Raw genomic sequence first — 19774 nt, forward strand, 5'->3', positions numbered from 1 at the left:
TTCTCTCGGTGCAATAGTTTGTTTTCAGCTTCTGGCAACAAATGGCCACAAATCGATCAAAGGTGAAGGTGACGGTGAACCAGACAGAACAGTCGGTGACGGCGTAAAGGAAGACGGCGTGGATATTACACACTGGGACACGGAACAGGAACAGAAATGCTTCACCTGGCCATCAGGTAGCGAGTGTAAACAATGGGAATCTGCCTCATTATCAGGTCGACAATAATGACCAGTAGATCGGCCGTTGCCATGGCCATCAGGTAGCGAGTGACACCAGTGGAGAGACCGCACTTTCCCCGGGACAGGACCACAATGGTCAGCGTGTTCACTGTGAGGAGGGAGGGAAGTAAACAGAGACATGACACACAGAGAGCCAGCGGACAAAGCAAACTCGGCAGATTCATCGAGGCGAGGGGCAAATCAAATGCACAATCCCGTTCTGGGATTGTAGAAGATTGTCTAACGAGGCTGTCTAGTAGTAACTACTGAAGGAAATACATTATTCTGCATCTGCTCGATTACTAAACAGATGAGAAGCTGCAGTTAGGAGGGTTGGGATAAAGAATCAGATCTGTGTCTGACCATTTCTCACTTCACCATGGGAGTTTAACTCTTTGCTTCACTGTGAGTGAATCAAAGATTATACAGCAGAGTAGGTATGAGCGAGCGAGGGAGGGAAGTGAGAGAAGGAAGGAGTTCAGGGACTTTATTGCCATCTGCATCGGTGCAAGGGAGGTGATGGTACATTAGACAATCTTGCTTACAGCAGCATGGTAAGACACGTAGACTGAAACCGCCGACATCAACACAGGTGGGTGACACATACTCAAATAGAATGTACACATCAATTCTGCAATGCGGGCGGGTTGCAGAACCAACTCGCGTATTTAATAAACAAAGACATTAGGACAACATTAGAAAACAAGTCTACACAGAGAATGTTTCCACTAGTGGGAGAGTCTAGGACCAGAGGTCACATCCTCGCAATTAAAAGGGCGTTCCTTTAGGAAGGAGATGAGGAGGAATATAGAAACATAGACACATAGACAATAGGTGCAGGAGTAGAGGCCATTCGGCCCTTCGAGCCTGCACCGCCATTCAATATGATCATGGCTGTTCATCCAACTCAGTATCCTGTACCTGCCTTCTCTCCAATCCCCCCCCTGATCCCTTTAGCCACAAGGGCCACATCTAACTCCCTCTTAAATATAGCAAATGAACTGGCCTCAACTACATGCTGTGGTAGAGAGTTCCAGAGATTCACCACTCTCTGTGTATGAAAAGTTCTTCTCATCTCGGTCCAAAAGGACCACCTATCCTTAAACTGTGTGTGTGCCCCCCTTGTTCGGGACTTCCCCAACATCGGGAACAATCTTCCTGCATCTAGCCTGTCCAACCCCTGAAGAATTTTGTAAGTTTCTATAAGATCCCCCCTCAATCTTCTAAATTCTAGCGAGTACAAGCCGAGTCTATCCAGTCTTTCTTCATATGAAAGTCCTGACATCCTCAGTCTGGTGAACCTTCTCTGTAATCCCGCTGTGGAAAGAATGTCTTTCCTCAGATTAGGAGACCAAAACTGTACACAATACTCCAGGTGTGGTCTCACCAAGACCCTGTACAACTGCAGTAGAACCTCCCTGCTCCTAGACTCAAATCATTTCAACTTGATAGTGATAAACCTCTGATCCCCACAAACAGGCAGCATCAACACATTACCCATTACTCTGTGGAAGATTTCTACAAGGGACACGTATGTCATGGATTGTCCGAGCTACAGACATTTATACCGGATCCCGTCACTGCCGCTTCTCGCCTGCTGTTGAGCGGGAATTTGGACGGGGACTTACCTGGAAGAGCAACAAGGGCTAGCACGGGATAAAGGACAGGCTGTATAACTCTGAGTGCAAAGTAGATTCGATCACTTAAGCTGAACCAAGGATATGAAAAATAGTCGATCATATAGAAGACTCCCTTCTCCATGGCGGCAACTTCCCAGTCTACCGTTTACACAGACCGATCCATTTGTGTAACACCGCACGCACTCTCTCACTGTTCCCCGATTACACTCGGTGACATTCACTTCACTCTCTAATATTCCCGGATTCCGAAACATCCATCTAACATCCCACTTTATTGTCCACAGATTCCCAATGGGTTTTCTCCCTCTCCCTCTGTGGATGGAGCTGCTGCTCTCTGTCTGTCTGTCTGTCTGTCTGTCGGTGACGGGCGGGATGATCTCACCAACACTCACATATCCCAGCAACAACAGGAATGGTTTATATTGGGAACTGGCAAATCTCCAGTGGGTGGGTGACACAACCGGGCGGGCTCCGTGTAGACTGACGTTAGTTACACTCACTGAACAAACATCTACTGTTAACTCTTTTGTGTCCGGGCACAAAGTGCCTCCCTCCCTCACGGAAAGGGCACCAGTCATCATGGGTGATGATATCCAGTCTATATGTTCTGTCTAGTGGACAGTTAGTGCCGGGGGAGGGAGGGAGCAATCTACAGGCCTGGTACAATCCGAACCATCTCTCCGCAATCTCCATAATCGTGAGCAGTCGCCTGAAATCCCAATGTTCAGTTTATTCGTTTCAATTGACGAGTGCATTTCGGGAATCTTCATTCATTTAATCTGACATCTTGGAATATAGAAACATAGAACATAGGTGCAGGAGTAGAGGCCATTCGGCCCTTCGAGCCTGCACCATTCGCCATTCAATATGATCATGGCTGATCATCCAACTCAGTATCCTGTACCTGCCTTCTCTCCATACCCCCTGATCCCTTTAGCCACAAGGGCCACATCTAACTCCCTCTTAAATATAGCCAATGAACTGTGACATCAACTACCTTCTGTGGCAGAGAATTCCACAGATTCACCACTCTGTGTGAAAAATGACTTTCTCCTCTCGGTCCTAAAAGATTTCCCCCTTATCCTTAAACTGTGGCCCCTTGTCCTGGACTTCCCCAACATCGGGAACAATCTTCCTGCATCTAGCGTGTCCAACCCCTTAAGAATTTTGTAAGTTTCTATAAGATCCCCCCTCAATCTTCTAAATTCTAGCGAGTACAAGCCGAGTGTATCCAGTCTTTCTTCATATGAAAGTCCTGCCATCCCAGGAATCAGTCTGGTGAACCGTCTCTGTACTCCCTCTATGGCAAGAATGTCTTTCCTCAGATTAGGAGACCAAAACTGCACACAATACTCCAGGTGTGGTCTCACCAAGACCCTGTACAACTGCAGTAGAACCTCCCTGCTCCTATACTCAAATCTTTTTGCTGTGGATGCTAACATACCATTCGCTTTCTTAGAAACATAGATGATGGATAGGACAGGTCGATGGCCACCACGTTGTTTAATCTCCTACATTCCTGGGCGTTTGAAGTGCCGAACCAGGCCCTGTGGCAACCGTTCATTATGGTCTCGACCTTAGACTTGTAGAAGATCGGGAGAACATTCACCACCACACCGATGTCCTCTCTGCTCGACTCTAACACAGTCAAGTCGGTTGACTTTATTTATGATTCAATCAATGTGTTGGGTCCACGACTGATCTTCAGAAATATTCACGGCAAGGAACATAACGTTGTTGACTCTTCTCTCTCTCTCCACCATCGAACCGTGGATGAAGACAGGTTAATCCATCCTCGACCTTCCTCTTCTAAAATCAGCAATATACCACTTGCCCGTGGGAAACACATTGACGAAGGGCGTGTGAAGTGTCGTGGATCGGACCAGGGGGATAGCATGGAATCCAGGTATGTGGAAAATAATTAGTGGGGGCAAGAACACGCTGAAACAATGGGTCTACCTGGACAGTCAGAAGAAGCACGTTGGGACTGGGTTCCAAATGTTGTGCCTATATTCATGAAGGGCTGCAAGGAACATGCAGGGAACTATAGGCCGGTAAGGTTAACATATCTGTAGTTGGTAAATTGCTGGAGAGTATTCTATGGGGTAGGATATGATTGAATGAATGAATGAATGTATGAATGAATGAATGATGAATGAATGAATGAATGAATGATGAATGATGATGAATGAATGAATGATTGAATGAATGGATGAATGAATGAATGAATGATGAATGAAATGAATGTATGATGAATGAATGAATGATGAATGAATGTATGAATGGATGAATGGATGTATGATTGAATGTATGAATGAATGGATGTATGAATGAATGAATGAATGAATGATGAATGAATGAATGAATGATGAGTGAATGAGTGAATGGATGAATGGATGTATGAATGAATGAATGATGAATGAATGAATGAATGAATGAATGATGAATGAATGAATGAATGAATGAATGAATGAATGAATGAATGAATGATGAATGAATGAATGAATGAATGATGAATGAATGAATGATTGAATGAATGAATGATGAATGAATGAATGAATGAATGAATGATGAATGAGTGAATGATTGAATGAATCAATTAATCAATCAATCATAATTAATTAATTAATTAATTAATGTATGAATGAGTTCATTGGCCAAGTAAACACATACAATGATTTAGCCTTGGTGAATTTACAGGCATTTGGGTGGGCAAGGGCTGATTAGGGACTGTCAGCATGGTTTTGTATGTCGGAGGTCGAATCTCACAAATATAATAGATTTTTTCGAAGACGTGAGAAAAAAGGTTGATGTAAGCAGAGCTGTGGATGATGTGTACATGGACTTTATAAAAAGAGGAATCGAATATAGGAGCAAAGAGGTCCTTCTGCAGTTGTACAGGGCACTAGTGAGACCACACCTGGAGTATTGTGTGCAGTTTTGGCCTGTTGGTCTTCATCACAAGAGGAGTTGAGTCTAGGAGCAAAGAGGTCCTTCTGCAGTTGTACAGGGCCCTGGTGAGACCACACCTGGAGTATTGTGTGCAGTTTTGGTCCCCTAATTTGAGGAAGGGCATTCTTGCCATTGTGGGAGCCCAGTGTAGGTTCACCAGGTTAATTCCCGGGATGGCGGGACTGTCATATGCTGAGAGAATGGAGCGGCTGGGCTTGTACACTCTGGTGTTTAGAAGGATGAGAGGAGATCTCATTGAAACGTATAAGATTGTTAAGGGTTTGGACACGCTAGAGGCAGGAAACATGTTCCCGATGTGGAGGAAGTCCTGAACAAGGGGCCACAGTTTAAGAATAAGGGGTCGGCCATTTCGAATGAAGACGAGGAAACACTTTTTCTCATAGAGAGTTGTGAGTCTGTGGAATTCTCTGCCTCAAAGGGCGGTGGAGGCCGGTTCTCTGGATGCTTTCAAGAGATTGCTAGACAGGGCTCTTAAAATAGCGGAGTCAGGGGATATGGGGAGAAGGCAGGAACGGGGTCCTGATAGGGGATGATCAGCCATGATCACATTGAATGGCGGTGCTGGCTCGAAGGGACGAATGGCCTCTACTCCTGCACCTGTTGTCTATTGACTTCAGTAAGGCGTTCGATAAGGTGCCGCATGGTCGGCTGCTCTGGAAGGTTAGATCGCATGGGGATCCAAAGAGTGATAGCTGAATGGACAGCAAATTGGCTCCATGGAAGGAAGCAGAGAGTGATGGTGGAACGTTGCATCTCAGACTGGATGCCTGTGACTAGTGGTGTGCCTCAGGGTTCAGTGTTGGGCCAGTTACTGTTTGTCATCTACATCAATGATTCAGACTGGATGCCTGTGACTAGTGGTGTGTCTCAGGGTTCAGTGTTGGGCCAGTTACTGTTTGTCATCTACATCAATGATTCAGACTGAATGCCTGTGACTAGTGGTGTGTCTCAGGGTTCAGTGTTGGGCCCGTTACTGTTTGTCATCTACATCAATGATTCAGACTGGATGCCTGTGACTAGTGGTGTGTCTCAGGGTTCAGTGTTGGGCCAGTTACTGTTTGTCATCTACATCAATGATTCAGACTGGATGCCTGTGACTAGTGGTGTGTCTCAGGGTTCAGTGTTGGGCCCGTTACTGTTTGTCATCTACATCAATGATTTGGATGAGAACATACAGAGCAAGATTAGCAAGTTTGTTGATGATACAACAGTGAGTGGTTTTGCAGATAGTGAAGATGGTTGTACAGGCCCGTACGAAGCTTTTCAAAAAGGGGGTTGGCATGACAGGATTACAAAAAACTCAATGTGAAATAATGTGCACGCTACGCACATCACGAGCGTGAAGTGTGAAGTCCCTCGATGCCAGGGTCCAGGGCCCGTTTAAGGGTCCTGGAAGCTCAGGGGTTTTAGATGCTTTCTGGTGCATTCTGAGCATTATTTTGGAGCATTTTTGCACCAAATTTATGACCAAATTTCAGAAATTAACAGGAATCTGAGTGGTAGCTTTTTCACACAAAGGGTGTATGTAACGAGCTGCCAGAGGAGGTAGTTACGGCTGGGAATATCTTAATGTTTTAGAGACAGTTGGACACGTACATGGATAGGACAGATTTAGATGGATATGGGCCAAACGCATGTGAGTGGGACTAGTTTAGATGGGACATGTTGGTCGTGGTGTGGTGCGGTGTGGGCAAGTTGGGCTGAAGGGCCTGTTTCCACACTGCATCATTCTATGACTAAAAAGTGAAGAAGCAAAATGCATGTAGATAAGTAGAGCAGATTTGAAAGAGGAGTGAAATGTAAAGGCAGAGAGAGGTTTATGGGTGGAAGGAACATAGGAAAGGAGGGGGGAGAGTGATTGTTACCTAAACCATCGTGAGCTACTTTGTTACGGTGTTTGCCCTCTCGTATAACGTCTCTGCTGCCTTGGGTGATGCAGGACAGGACACAAGCTTTGGGACACGGTGTGAAGCTGTTGCCGTCTGTCCCAGCCTGGTAAAAACCTGGATGGAGTGGATTTGGAGAGGATGTTTCCACTAGTGGGAGAGTCTCGGACCAGTGGCCACAGCCTCAGAATTAAAAGACATTCCTTTAGGAAGGAGATGAGCAGGAATTTCTTAAGTCAGTGGGTGATGAACTGTGGAATTCATTGCCACAGACAGCTGTTGGAGGTCCAGTCAATGGACATTTTTCAGGAGGAGATTGATAGATTCTTGATTGATACGGGTGTTGGAGGAAATGAGGAGAAGGCAGGAGAATGTGTTTGAGAGGGAAAGATAGATAGAGTCTTAGAGTGATACAGTGTGTAAACAGGCCCTTCGGCCCAGCATGTCCCATCTGCACTAGTCCCACCTGCCCACGTTTGATCCATATCCCTCCGAACCTGTCCTATCCATGTACCTGTCTAACTGTTTCTTATGTTGCGATAGTCCCAGCCTCAACTACCTCCTCTGGCAGCTTGTTCCATACACCTACCACCCTTTGTGTGAAAAACATACCCCACAGATTCCTATTAAATCTTTTGCCCTTCACCTTCAACCTATGTCCTCTGCTCCTCGATTCACTATCTGGGCAAAAGACTCAACCATATCTATTCAAATCATGATTTTATACACCTCTATTAGATCATCCCTCATCCTCCTGTGCTCCATGAAATAGAGTCCCAGCCTACTCAACCTCTCCCTATAGCTCTGGCCCTCTAGTCCTGGCAACATCCTCGTAAATCTTCACTGTACCCTTTCCAGTTTGATGACATCTTTCCTATAACATGGTGCCCAGAACTGAACACAATACTCTGAATGCAGCCTCACCAACTTCTTATGCAACTGCAACATGACCTCCCAACTTCTATACTCAGCCTGACCCACTGAGTTACTCCAGCACTCTGTGAAACGTCACAGAACAGGGCAAGATTAGCAAGTTTGCTGATGATACAGAAGTGAGTGGTTTTGCAGATAGTGAAGATGGTTGTGAAAGATTGCAGCAGGATCTGGATCAATTAGCCAGGTGGGCAGAGGAATGGTTGATGGTTGCATGGTTCCTTGAAGGTCGTGTCGCAGGTATATCAGGTGGTCAAAACGTATTTTGGCACTTTGGCCTTCATCAGTCAGAGTATTGAGTATAGAAGTTGGGAGGTCATGTTGCAGTTGTATAAGACGTTGGTGAGATCGGATTTAGAATATTGTGTTCAGTTCTGGGCACCATGTTATAGGGAAGATGCCAAACTGAAAATAGTACAGAGATCCCCTTCCTGGATCAGTCCAATCAGGGTTGTTTCATCTGCAAACTTGAGAAGCTTGACAGAGATGTCTGTGGAGGTGCAATCATTGGTGTGGTCGAGAGTAGAGGAGAGGGGAGAGTACGCATCTTGCGGTGCTCCTATGCTGAGTGTTTGCGGGTCCGAGATATGCTTTCCCCGTCTCACATGCTGCTTCCTGTCTGTCAGGAAACTGGTGATCCACCGACAGAGGGGTTCAGGCACAGTCAACTCAGAACGTTTGGAGCGTAGTAGATCTGGCACAATGGTGTTGAATGCAGAGCTAAAATCAACAAATAAAATCCTCGCTTAGGTCCCCTGGAGGTCTAGGTGCTGGAGGATGAAGTGTAGCCCAAATTGACTGCATCATCCACAGATCTATTGGCCCAATATGGCCCAATATGCAAAATGCAGAGGGTCCAGCAGAGGGATTGTGATATTTTTCAGCTTGGCCAGCACAAGCCTTTCAACGGTCTCCATGACTACAGAGGTCAGTGCGACAAGCCTGTAGTCTTTAAGACAAGTAATCCTTTCCTTTTGGGGGTACAGGGACATTAGGGGAGGCCTGTCAACGGTCTCCATGACTACATACCACCCCCCCCCCCCCCATCAGTCTGAAGAAGGGTTTCGGCCCGAAACGTCGCCTACTTCCTTCGCTCCATAGATGCTGCTGCACCCGCTGAGTTTCTCCAGCAATATTGTGTACCTTCCATGACTACAGAGGTCAGTGCGACAAGCCTGTAGTCTTTAAGACAAGTAATCCTTACCTTTTTGGGTACAGGGACATTAGTGGAGACTTTGGAGCAGGCAGGGTCAGTGCATCTTTGCAGGTACTGGTTAAAAATGAGTAATTGGGTGTGAAGTGTTGGTGGGGGTGGGAAAGGGTCCACTCTCTTCATTACTGGAGTCTTGCCTTAAGTAGGTGTGAGGTGGTGAATGGGGAATGAAGGGTGCAGGGTTAATACTTTGCAGACTGGGGTCTGGCTGTGTTTGTTGGGGAGGGGGTACCAGGGTTACATTTCTAATTTTCAAACCTGCAGTAAAACTCATTCAGGTAGTTCGTCAGCTCACAATTATCCAAAGAGCGGGGGCTTTACTCTTGTAGCTGGTGATTTCTTGCATGCCCTTCCCAACTGAAGAAGAGTCACTAGCTGAGAACTTGCTCCTCAACTTCTCAGAGTACCTTCCCTTGGCAACTCCGATACCTCATCTCAGCTCTTTATCGATTAGTCTATACTTTAACTATTTAACGATTAGGCTATCGGCTTGACGCATATTTGCCCCCCCCCCCCGATCTTGAAATGGAAATGTTACATCTGTATATAATGATCCCATTAAAATGTATATTTATGTCACAAACTATGGAATTCATATTTTTCAGAATTATCATTATTAAGGAAAAGAAAGGAGTTCCAATTGTTTGATATTATTTGATATTGTTTAAAATTATTCATATGGAGGAGAAAATATAATAGCTCTAAAACCTACCTTAATTTTGCAATCTCACTAAAGATATTCCCCTTTCCCTCTTCCCTCCTCCATTTCTCTCTCCCCTCCCTTCCCCTCTCTCTCTCCCCCTCCCACATCTCCCCTCTTTCTGGCAGGGGGGATGAAGATGAAGGTGGGTGGGGCCAGTGGGGTGGCGTGGGCCCAGCGGGGGTCAGCAGCGGTGGTGGGTGGTGTGGGCCCAGCGGGGGTGGTCAGCAGCGGTGGTGTGGAACCAGCGGGGGTGGTGTGGGCCCAGCGGGGGTGGCCTGGGCCCAGCGGGGGTGGCGTTTATTCATTTCAAAATGGAAACCTTTGTTACTGCCAAACAATTGATTACCAAAGACTACTTCATGGCTTGCGTCGATTTAAAGATGCTTACTATTCGGTGCCTATGCGGAAGGATCACAGACGTTATTTAAAATTTAACTGGATGGGGTAGCTCTGGCAGTATAGAGCTACCGAAAGGAATAACATCCGCCCCCAGACTATTTACCAACATTTTGAAACCAGCCCTAACGTTTCTTCGGAAACAAAAACATTTGGTCATGGATTACCGACATGACATATAAATTTTGGGAAACACTTTGGAATTAACCAAAATAGCTGTATCAGCCAACAAACAATTGTTTGAGAAACTGGGGTTTATCATCCATTCAGTTAAATCTAAGATAACACCTTCCACCACTGTGGACTTCTTGGGGTTCACCTTTAACTTAGTTCACATGTCGGTAACTTTACCAACGGACAAGGCAACAGACTTAACTGAGGCATGCAACAACCTCATTGACATAGAAACATAGAAATTAGGTGCAAGGAGGAGTAGGCCATTCGGCCCTTCGAGCCTGCACCGCCATTCAATATGATCATGGCTGATCATCCAACTCAGTATCCTGTTCCTGCCTTCTCCCCATACCCCATGATCCCTTTAGCCACAAGGGCCACATCTAACTCCCTCTTAATGAACTGACCAATGAACTGGCCTCAACTACCTTCTGCGGCAGATAATTCCAGAGATTCACCACTCTCTGTGTGAAAAAAGTTTTCCTCATCTCGGTCCTAAAAGATTTCCCCCTTATCCTTAAACTGTGCCCCCTTGTTCTGGACTTCCCCAACATCGGGAACAATCTTTCTGCATCTAGCCTGTCCAACCCCTTAATAATTTTGTAAGTTTCTATAAGATCCAAATCTATTTGGACCATCTATTTGACTGGTAGCAAGGGTAATTGGCAATTTGTGGCTGCTTTTCCAGCCACACAGTTTTGATCTTTGTATTACCAAAAAATTTACAAAGGGCAAAGGTAAAATCACTCAAAATCAATACTGGTCATTTCGATAGGCCAATGAAGCTACCAATCAAAGCAATTACGGAATTACAATGGTGGAGGGAAAACATTCGGCATTGTTCCAGCCCTATCATTGTCAGCAACCATTCAGTGGTGTTACAAACTGATGCCAGTGCTCATGGTTGGGGTGCTACACCTGCTCATGGTTGGAAATGCATCACCTGCAAGCTAGACTACAGATTGATAACACCACCGTGGTGGCATTTATTAACTATATGGGTGAAATCAAATCGGTATCATGTGATAATCCGGCTAACACAATTTGGCAATGGTGTATACAGAAAAGTATTTGGATATCAGCTAGTTACCTACCGAGTAACCTCAAATTCAGTGGCAGACACCAGGTCACACAAATTCAATGACAACATCGAATGGATGTTGGACCGCAAAGTGTTTGCTGATATTGTAGCACGATATCAAACACCAGATATCGATCTATTTGCATCTCGGCTTAATCATCAGTTGCTAAACTATGTCTCTTGGGAATCAGGCACTGGGGCATCAGCGATGGATGCCTTCTTGCTGCATTGGGGGAAATTGCTTTTGCTATGTATTTCTGCCTCATCAGTCCTGTATTACGCAAAATTGGTTATTTTAATTGATTCTTTCATTCTTTTAATGACCACACAGCCAGGCTGGTGGAATTTGTTATGCCAATGCACCAAAGAATAAAAGAATACAAACATGACAATAATAAATAGCTTTAACATAATAACATCCCATTATGGTTCCCATTATGGGGGAAGGCACAAAGTCCAGTCCCATCCCCATGTCCACCCATAGTCGGGCCTATTGAGGCCTCCACAGTTGCCTCTACTGAGGCCCGATGTTCCAGGCCGTTCTCGCCGGGTGATGATGTTCCGGCGTCGGGAGAGCCCGCTCAGCGGCATGGGATCCCTGGAACGGCCGCCTCCTTACTCGAGACCGTGGCTACCGGAGCCGACAAGGCCGCGCCGAATGGACTCAACTGGCAATCTCATCGAGAGTTCCCAGGCTCACGATGTAAAGTTCAGCGCCGCCGCCCGCAGCCGCTCCACAGACCCGCAGCTCCGCAACGGACCCAGCTCACCGGAGTTCCAGCCGGTGACCCAGGCAAGGCACCGCCCGCCCCGCAATGGCGCTCCAGCGCTGCACCGCCGTCCTCACACCCGCAGCTCCGCCACCGCCAATGCCGGTGCCCTGGGCGGTCCCCTCAGGAAACGCCGCTCCAGGCCCGCTGGTAGGCCGCGAGGACGGGTCAAAGTGCAACCCGGAGAAAAGCTGCATCTCCGACCAGGTAGGGACCCTGAAAATTAGTTTCCCCCTCCCCCGCTCACCCACACATAAAAAAGCTAGAACTCCTCAAAAACAATACACTAAACTAACTTAAAAATAAGAAAAAGATGAAAAAACAGACAGCCATACATCTACAGGACGGCCTGAACACAAAATACAACGAGACTCGGCGTCTGGTATTTTCGTAGTGTCTGATTGGCCTACTCAATGGTTCCCTGTGATTCTACTCCATGGTTCCCTGTGATTCTTGTTATGGTTTTAGAACCATTCATCTCCGTTCCGAAACGACCAGATTTGTTGGTTCATCCCGTAATGGGGGAAAGCCATCCATGCCATAATAGGACACATTTGTGGATTTGTAGAATCTTAAGAAACCATTTCTGGACCTGGGACCAACGGACTGAACAATGAACATATCGGGTCTACATCAGGAAGTGGGAGAAACTGTTCAAGGAACAACATCACTTACTGTACGACGAACATAACCTCTGTGCTGGAATTCCTGGCTAGCCCCACTATGATGAGGTGCTCAGTTATAGTGCCATAAACTGCGCCAGAAGTGCCCTTACAGCATATATGTGGCAAAGATCAGAGCATCATTCTGTCGGGACCCACCCCTGGTAACTAAACTTATGAGGGATATTTTAATATTAATCCCCAAGGACAAGGTATTCCCAAATATGGGATGTGAGTATAGTCCTAACATTACTGAGGAATTGGTCACCAGCAACAGCTTTGTCCCTGCATAGACTAACATATAAAATAGTCATGCGATGGCATTGGTCTAAGCACATAGAGTTCAGTCGTTACATAAACTAAGGCTGGATAGTATCACCACTTCAACGATAAATAATAACCTTTTACATCCACGGATTAGTTAAACAGAACAGACCGGGAACGTCAGGCCTCTCAATAGAATTCAGAACATACCCAATAGATGATCTCTATGCATTACGAGACATTCATTCTTATACATAGAGAACACTAAACAACTCAGAGGCAATGAGATGGCATTACTGATCAGCCACTAACAGGCCCATAATAGGGTATCGGTACAAACAATTTCCAGACGGCTGAAACAGGTTTTAACGGCTGCTGGGGTGGTTACTAACATATTCAAATCTCATACCACTAGGGCTGCAGCTACATCGGCAGCAAAGGAATTGGACGTACCTATGGACCAAATCCTGGGAACAGCTGGATGGTCATAAGAGAAAACTTCTCAACTATTTTACAATAAACCAGTTGTTAAACCTGTGACATTTGCAGAATCAATTTTAAGTTCTGTATCATGTTTTACCTCATAAGATAGGTGCTATAATGTTGTTAGTTAATAAGTTCATCATGGGTTTTCAATGTCGGATTCATGTTTGAATACGTTAACACAATTCCTCCCTTAATCAATTAAGGCAGACGCGAGGCATGGACTCGTTTCCACGGCATGAAATTACAGAGCATTAAAATCTTCACGTAGTCAATCACGTGACTCCAAAGTAAAATAGTAAGATTAAACGAGAACTTACCAGTTTGAACTTTGATCTTTATTTTATGAGGAGTAACGTTGAGGGATTACGTGCCCTCCGCTCCCACCCTCGATCATAAAGTTCAACTGGTCTCCATTTTCTCTAATCTTACTATGTTCAGTACATTACTGTTATCTGCGATTTCACACGGCTGCTTTGAAGATACACGCATGCGTCCTGGCGGGTTCTTCACGTAATCCCTCAAAGTTCCTCCTCATAAATTAAAGATCAAACTTCAAACTGGTAGTTCTAGTTTAATCTTACTATTATAAAATCTAACCTGCCTCCACCCCTTCCACTTGAAGCTCATTCCACACAGCTACCACTCTCTGAGTAAAGAGGTCCCCCCTCAGGTTACCCCTAAACTTATGTCCCTTAATTCTCAAGTCATGTCCTCTTGTTTGAATCTTCCCTACTCTCAATGGGAAAAGTTTATCCACGCCAACTCTGTCTATCCCTCTCATCAATATAAAGACCTCTATCAAGTCCCCCCTTAACCTTCTGCGCTCCAAAGAATAAAGACATAACTTGTTCAACCTTTCTCGCTAACTTAGAGATATCATGATATATTCAGACGTGCCAGTTATTTTCCTAGCATTTCAATATTCTAGTACCTGAAAACCAGTATTTTGCTGAGGAAATCAGTATTTTTACGTGGTGCCAGTTTGCTGAATTAAAATTAATTTTTAAATTTATTAAAGATAATGATAAGCGTGCAGAGGAGATTTACTAGAATGTTGCCTGGGTTTGATGTGTTGGCCTTTATTAATCAGAGCATTGAGTGTAGAAGTTGGGATGTAATGTTAAAATTGTACAAGGCATTGGTGAGACCAATTCTGGAGTATGGTGTACAATTTTGGTCGTCTAATTATAGGAAAGGTCAATAAAATAGAGAGAGTACAGAGGATATTTACTAGAATGTTACCTGTGTTTCAGCAACTAAGTTACAGAGAAAGGTTGAACAAGTTAAGTCTTTATTCTTTGGAGCGCAGAAGGTTAAGGGGTGACTTGATAGAGGTCTCTAAACTGATGAGAGGGGTAAACAGAGTTGACGTGGACAAGCTTTTCCCATTGAGAGTAGGGAAGATTCAAACAAGAGGACATGACCTGAGAATTAAGGGACATAAGTTTAGGGGTAACATGAGGGGGATCTTCTTTACTCAGAGAGTGGTAGCTGTGTGCAATGGGCTTCCAGAGGAAGTGGTGGAGGCAGGTTCGATTTTATAATTTAAAAATAAATTGGATAGGTATATGGACGGGAAAGGAATGAAGGGTTATGGTCTGAGTGCAGGTAGATGGGACCAGGAGAGAATACGTGATCGGCACGGACTAGAAGGGCCGAGTTGGCCTGTTTCCGTGCTGTCATTGTTAAATGGTTATATGGTTATACTAGACTAAGTGGGACCCGTTGGGTCCCAAGTTCACACGGGAGGGCTGGTCCCCCAACGAAATGTTCCACCTCCCCACCTATTCCAATATTGGTGGCCAGTGGGGGGGGGGGGGGGGGGGGGGCTTTCTGGAGGGCTGGTATGGGTTATTGAGGTGGCATCTCAGTCTCTCAAGCCTGATCTGCTGGCAGCTCACTCACGGCTGGTGGGCTGGCAGTTGACTCATGACTTTTCCTTGAAATTCCATATCAAGCACGGTGCAAGGCCACCAAATTCAAATCCATGTTCCCACCATTTCATGCAGGGTTCAAGGCCACCAAATTCAAATCCATGTTCCCACCATTTCATGCAGGGTGCAAGGCCACCAAATTCAAATCCATGTTCCCACCATTTCATGCAGGGTGCAAGGCCACCAAATTCAAATCCATGTTCCCACCATTTCATGCAGGGTGCAAGGCCACCAAATTCAAATCCATGTTCCCACCATTTCATGCAGGGTGCAAGGCCATCAAATTCAAGTGCAGTTTCTTACCACTTCAAGCAGGGTGCAAGGCCGCCGAATTCAAGTGCAGTTTCCAACCACTTCAAGCAGGGTGCAAGGCCACCAAATTCAAGTGCGGTTTCATACCACTTTCAACAGGGTGCAAGGCCACCAAATTCAAGTGCGGTTTCATACCACTCAGTGCAGTTTCATACCATTCATGCAGGGTGCAAGGCCATTGAATCCTAGTGCGGTTACATACCACTTCAAGCAGGATCCAAGGCTAGCAAATTCAGTGCAGTTTCATACCATTTCATGCAGGGTGAAACCACCATAAAACCACACAAAACACCCAACTCACTGTTCAGTTGACATTCAGTGTGTTCAGTTGATTCACAGCACAGACAGAGTCATGACCTCACACTCTCCCATCATGCAGAGGCTGAGCCACACCCACACTTCCGGGTTTTATAAACCTTCCCCCCGGAAAAGGTGTGGCTTTCAGGGCGTGATTGACAGGATAGAGATTCTCAACATTTTTTAAACACTAATAACACTTCTATTTTTAATTGATGGGAAGAATTCCCTGCACATGCTCAGCGGAGGGGAGACTGAGTAAGATGGCCAAAAATCACAGCCGTAAGTGGTAGCGTTTTATCTAAAATCGATACACAGTGCAAACAGGAAGTAAGTGCATTTGCAGTCGTACCTTTTAACTTCAAGCCAAATACCCAAGCCACCATTTGCAGAAAGTAGTGCCTTTCAACTTCATGCCACCATTTGTAGTAAGCAGTGCCTTTCAACTTCAAGCCAATGAACCCACACCGCCATTTGCAGTAAGTAGTGCCTTTCAACTTCAAGCAAAAGCAGCCAAGCCAACATTTGCAGCAGACTCAGAACTGCTGTAGATTTGGGAGCAACAGCAGGAGGAGATTAGCAATAGATCAGACTGATTAGCTCTAGCCCGAGTGGGAGGAGAGAAGTGAGTCAGTGCTGGGAAAACAGTTGAAAACTGAGGAATTTGGTTTGTAAATTGATAAATCAGGCGATTTATCATTCAATTTAAGCAAGACTGCTCTTAGCGAGCGGCAGTGAGGAGCGGCCTTGTGAGGGAAGTGCCCTGTGAGTAAAGTGTGAGTCTTTGGCTCGAGAGTATTCGGCGAGGAAGCTGAGGGGACCACGCAATACGCTTGAGAGGTAGAGACGAAAGAAGGAGATGTCAGGCAAGCTGATTCAGTGCGATGCTTGCAGTATGTGCGAGGTCAAGGACACCGCTGGTGCCTCTGGCTGCTACAAATGCGATGTGCATCCAGGTAGAGCTCCTGAAGGGCTGTGTTGGGGAACTGGAGAAGCAAGTGGATGACCTCCGGTTCGTCCGAGAAACTGAGTCGTTCCTCGACAAGTCCTACAGTACGATTGTTACACCTAAGGTACTGGAAGAGAGAAGGTGGGAGACAGTGAGAACGGGTGGGAAGCATGGAATGCCAACGTCCCCGGGTGGTGTACCTCTTGTAAACAGGTTCACCCGCTTAGCAGCTGTCAGGACAGAAGACGTGTTTACACTGAGCGGCGGACTGGCTTGCGATGCGAATAGGGCTGTTGAGCCAAAACCAAAAAGGCCTAAGGCAGGCAAGGCCATTGTAGTGGGAGACTCCATTGTGAGAGGTACGGACAGGGGTTTCTGCGGCAACAGACGGGATGCAAGGATGGTGTGCTGCCTTCCCGGTGCCAGGATTCAGGATGTCACGGACAGAGTACAGAAAATCCTCAAGGGCGAAGGTGAACATCCGGAAGTGGTAGTGCATGTCGGCATAAACGATGTCGGAAAGAAGGGGATGAATATTCTGCAGCGTGCCTTTAGAGAGCTCGGAAAAATGCTGAAAAGCAGGACCTCCAGGGTTGTTATCTCCAGTTTGCTTCCAGTTCCTCGTGCTGGCGAGAGCAGGAACAGGGAGATACGGGACCTGAACTGGCTGAGGAACTGGTGCACGGGGCAGGGATTTAGATTTTTAGATCACTGGGATCTGTTTTGGGGTAAGGGGGGGACTATACAAAAGGGATGGATTGCATCTTAACAGGTGTGGGACCAGCATTCTGGCAGCCAGGTTTGCCACTGCTACACGGGTGGTTTTAAACTGAATAAGGGGGGTGGGGTGTCGAATGGGATAGTGGAGGATGGAGTTAAAGGGAAAGGGTTTCTTAAATGTGTGAGCGTAGAGACAGAGGGGTGTAGAATGAGGGTAGAAGCAATAGGTAGCAAGGTGAAAAGTAAAAGTGGCACGCCGGCAAATCCAGGGCAAAAATCAAAAAGGGCCACTTTTCAGCATAATAGTATAAGGGGTAAGAGTGTTGTAAAAACAACCCTGAAGGCTTTGTGTCTCAATGCAAGGAGCATTCATAATAAGGTGGATGAGTTGAATGTGCAGATGGCTATAAATGACTATGATATAGTTGGGATCACGGAGACATGGCTCCAGGGTGACCAAGGCTGGGAGCTGAACATCCAGGGATATTCAATATTCAGGAGGGATAGACAGAAAAGGAAAGGAGGTGGGGTACCGTTGCTGGTTAGAGAGCAGATTCAGGCAATAGAAAGGAAGGACGTTAGCTTTGAGGATGTGGAATCGATATGGGTAGAGCTGCGAAACATTAAGGGGCAGAAAACGCTAGTGGGAGTTGTGTACAGGCCACCTAACAGTATTAGTGTAGTTGGGGATGGCATCAAACAGGAAATTAGAAATGTGTGCAACAAAGGTAAAACAGTTATAATGGGTGACTTCAATCTACAGATAGACTGGGTGAATCAAATTGGCAAGGTTGCTGTGGAAGAGAATTTCTTGGAATGTATGCGGGATAGTTTCCTCAACCAACATGTAGAGGAACCAACGAGAGAGCAGGCTATTCTAGACTGGGTATTGAGTAATGAGGAAGGGTTAGTTAGCAGTCTTGTTGTACGTGGCCCCTTGGGCAAGAGTGACCATAATATGGTTGAGTTCTTCATTAGGATGGAGAGTGACATCGTTAATTCAGAAACAAGGGTCCTGAACTTAAGGAAAGGTAACTTTGAGGGCATGAGACGTGAATTGGCCAAGATAGACTGGCGATTGATTCTTAAAGGGTTGACGGTAGATATGCAATGGAAGGCATTTAAAGACTGCATGGATGAACTACAACAATTGTTCATCCCAGTTTGGCAAAAAATAAATCGGGGAAGGTAGTGCATCCGTGGATAACAAGGGAAATCAGGGATAGTAGCAAAATAAAAGATGAAGCGTACAAATTAGCCATAAAAAGCAGCCTACCAGAGGACTGGGAGAAATTCAGAGACCAGCAGAGGACAAAGTGCTTAATTGGGAAAGGGAAAATAGATTATGAAAGAAAAATGGCAGGGAACATAAAAACTGACTGCAAAAGCTTTTATAGATATGTGAAGAGAAAAAGATTAGTTAAAACAAATGTAGGTCCCTTGCAGTCAGAAACAGGTGAATTGATCATGGGGAACAAGGACATGGCAGACCAATTGAATAAATACTTTGGTTCTGTCTTTTCTAAGGAAGACATAAATAATCTGCCCGAAATAGCAGGGTAACGGGGGTCAAATGAGATGGAGGAACTGAGTGAAATCCAGGTTAGCCGGGGAGTGGTGTTAGGTAAATTGAATGGATTAAAGGCCGATAAATCACCAGGGTAGAGAATAGGCTGCATCCCAGAGTACCTAAGGAAGCAGCCCCGGAAATAGTGGATGCATTAGTGATAATTTTTCAAAACTCTTTAGATTCTGGAGTAGTTCCTGAGGATTGGAGGGTAGGTAATGTAACACCACTTTTTAAAAAAGGGAAGGATAGAGAAAACGGGGAATTAGACCTGTTAGTCTAACGTCGGTAGTGGGGAAACTGCTAGAATCAGTTATTAAAGATGGGATAGCAGCACATTGGGAAAGTGGTGAAATCATTGGACAAAGTCAGCATGGATTTATGAAAGGTAAATCATGTCTGACGAATCTTATAGCATTTTTAGAGGATGTAACTAGTAGTGTGGATAAGGGGAGAACCAGTGGATGTGTTATATCTGGACTTTCAGAAGGCTTTCGCAAAGGTCCCACATAAGGGAGAGCAACGAGACCTGGGTGTCATGGCCGAACACACACCCCAGTCATTAAACGTAGGCAGACGGTGCAGCAAGGCAGTG

General features: G+C 45.7%; 1 long non-coding RNA gene across 1 annotated transcript; it reads left to right on the forward strand.

Moving 5' to 3' along the window:
- The first annotated feature begins 370 nt into the window (after window positions 1–370).
- Window positions 371–2889, forward strand: LOC129716277 (uncharacterized). The gene is made up of 2 exons (XR_008726618.1): window positions 371–1053; window positions 2673–2889. It is a non-coding gene; the product is annotated as an uncharacterized LOC129716277 (long non-coding RNA).
- Window positions 2890–19774: the final 16885 nt, after the last annotated feature.

Source organism: Leucoraja erinacea, unplaced genomic scaffold (genome assembly GCF_028641065.1).
Source record: "Leucoraja erinacea ecotype New England unplaced genomic scaffold, Leri_hhj_1 Leri_200S, whole genome shotgun sequence".
Classification (NCBI taxonomy): domain Eukaryota; kingdom Metazoa; phylum Chordata; class Chondrichthyes; order Rajiformes; family Rajidae; genus Leucoraja; species Leucoraja erinaceus.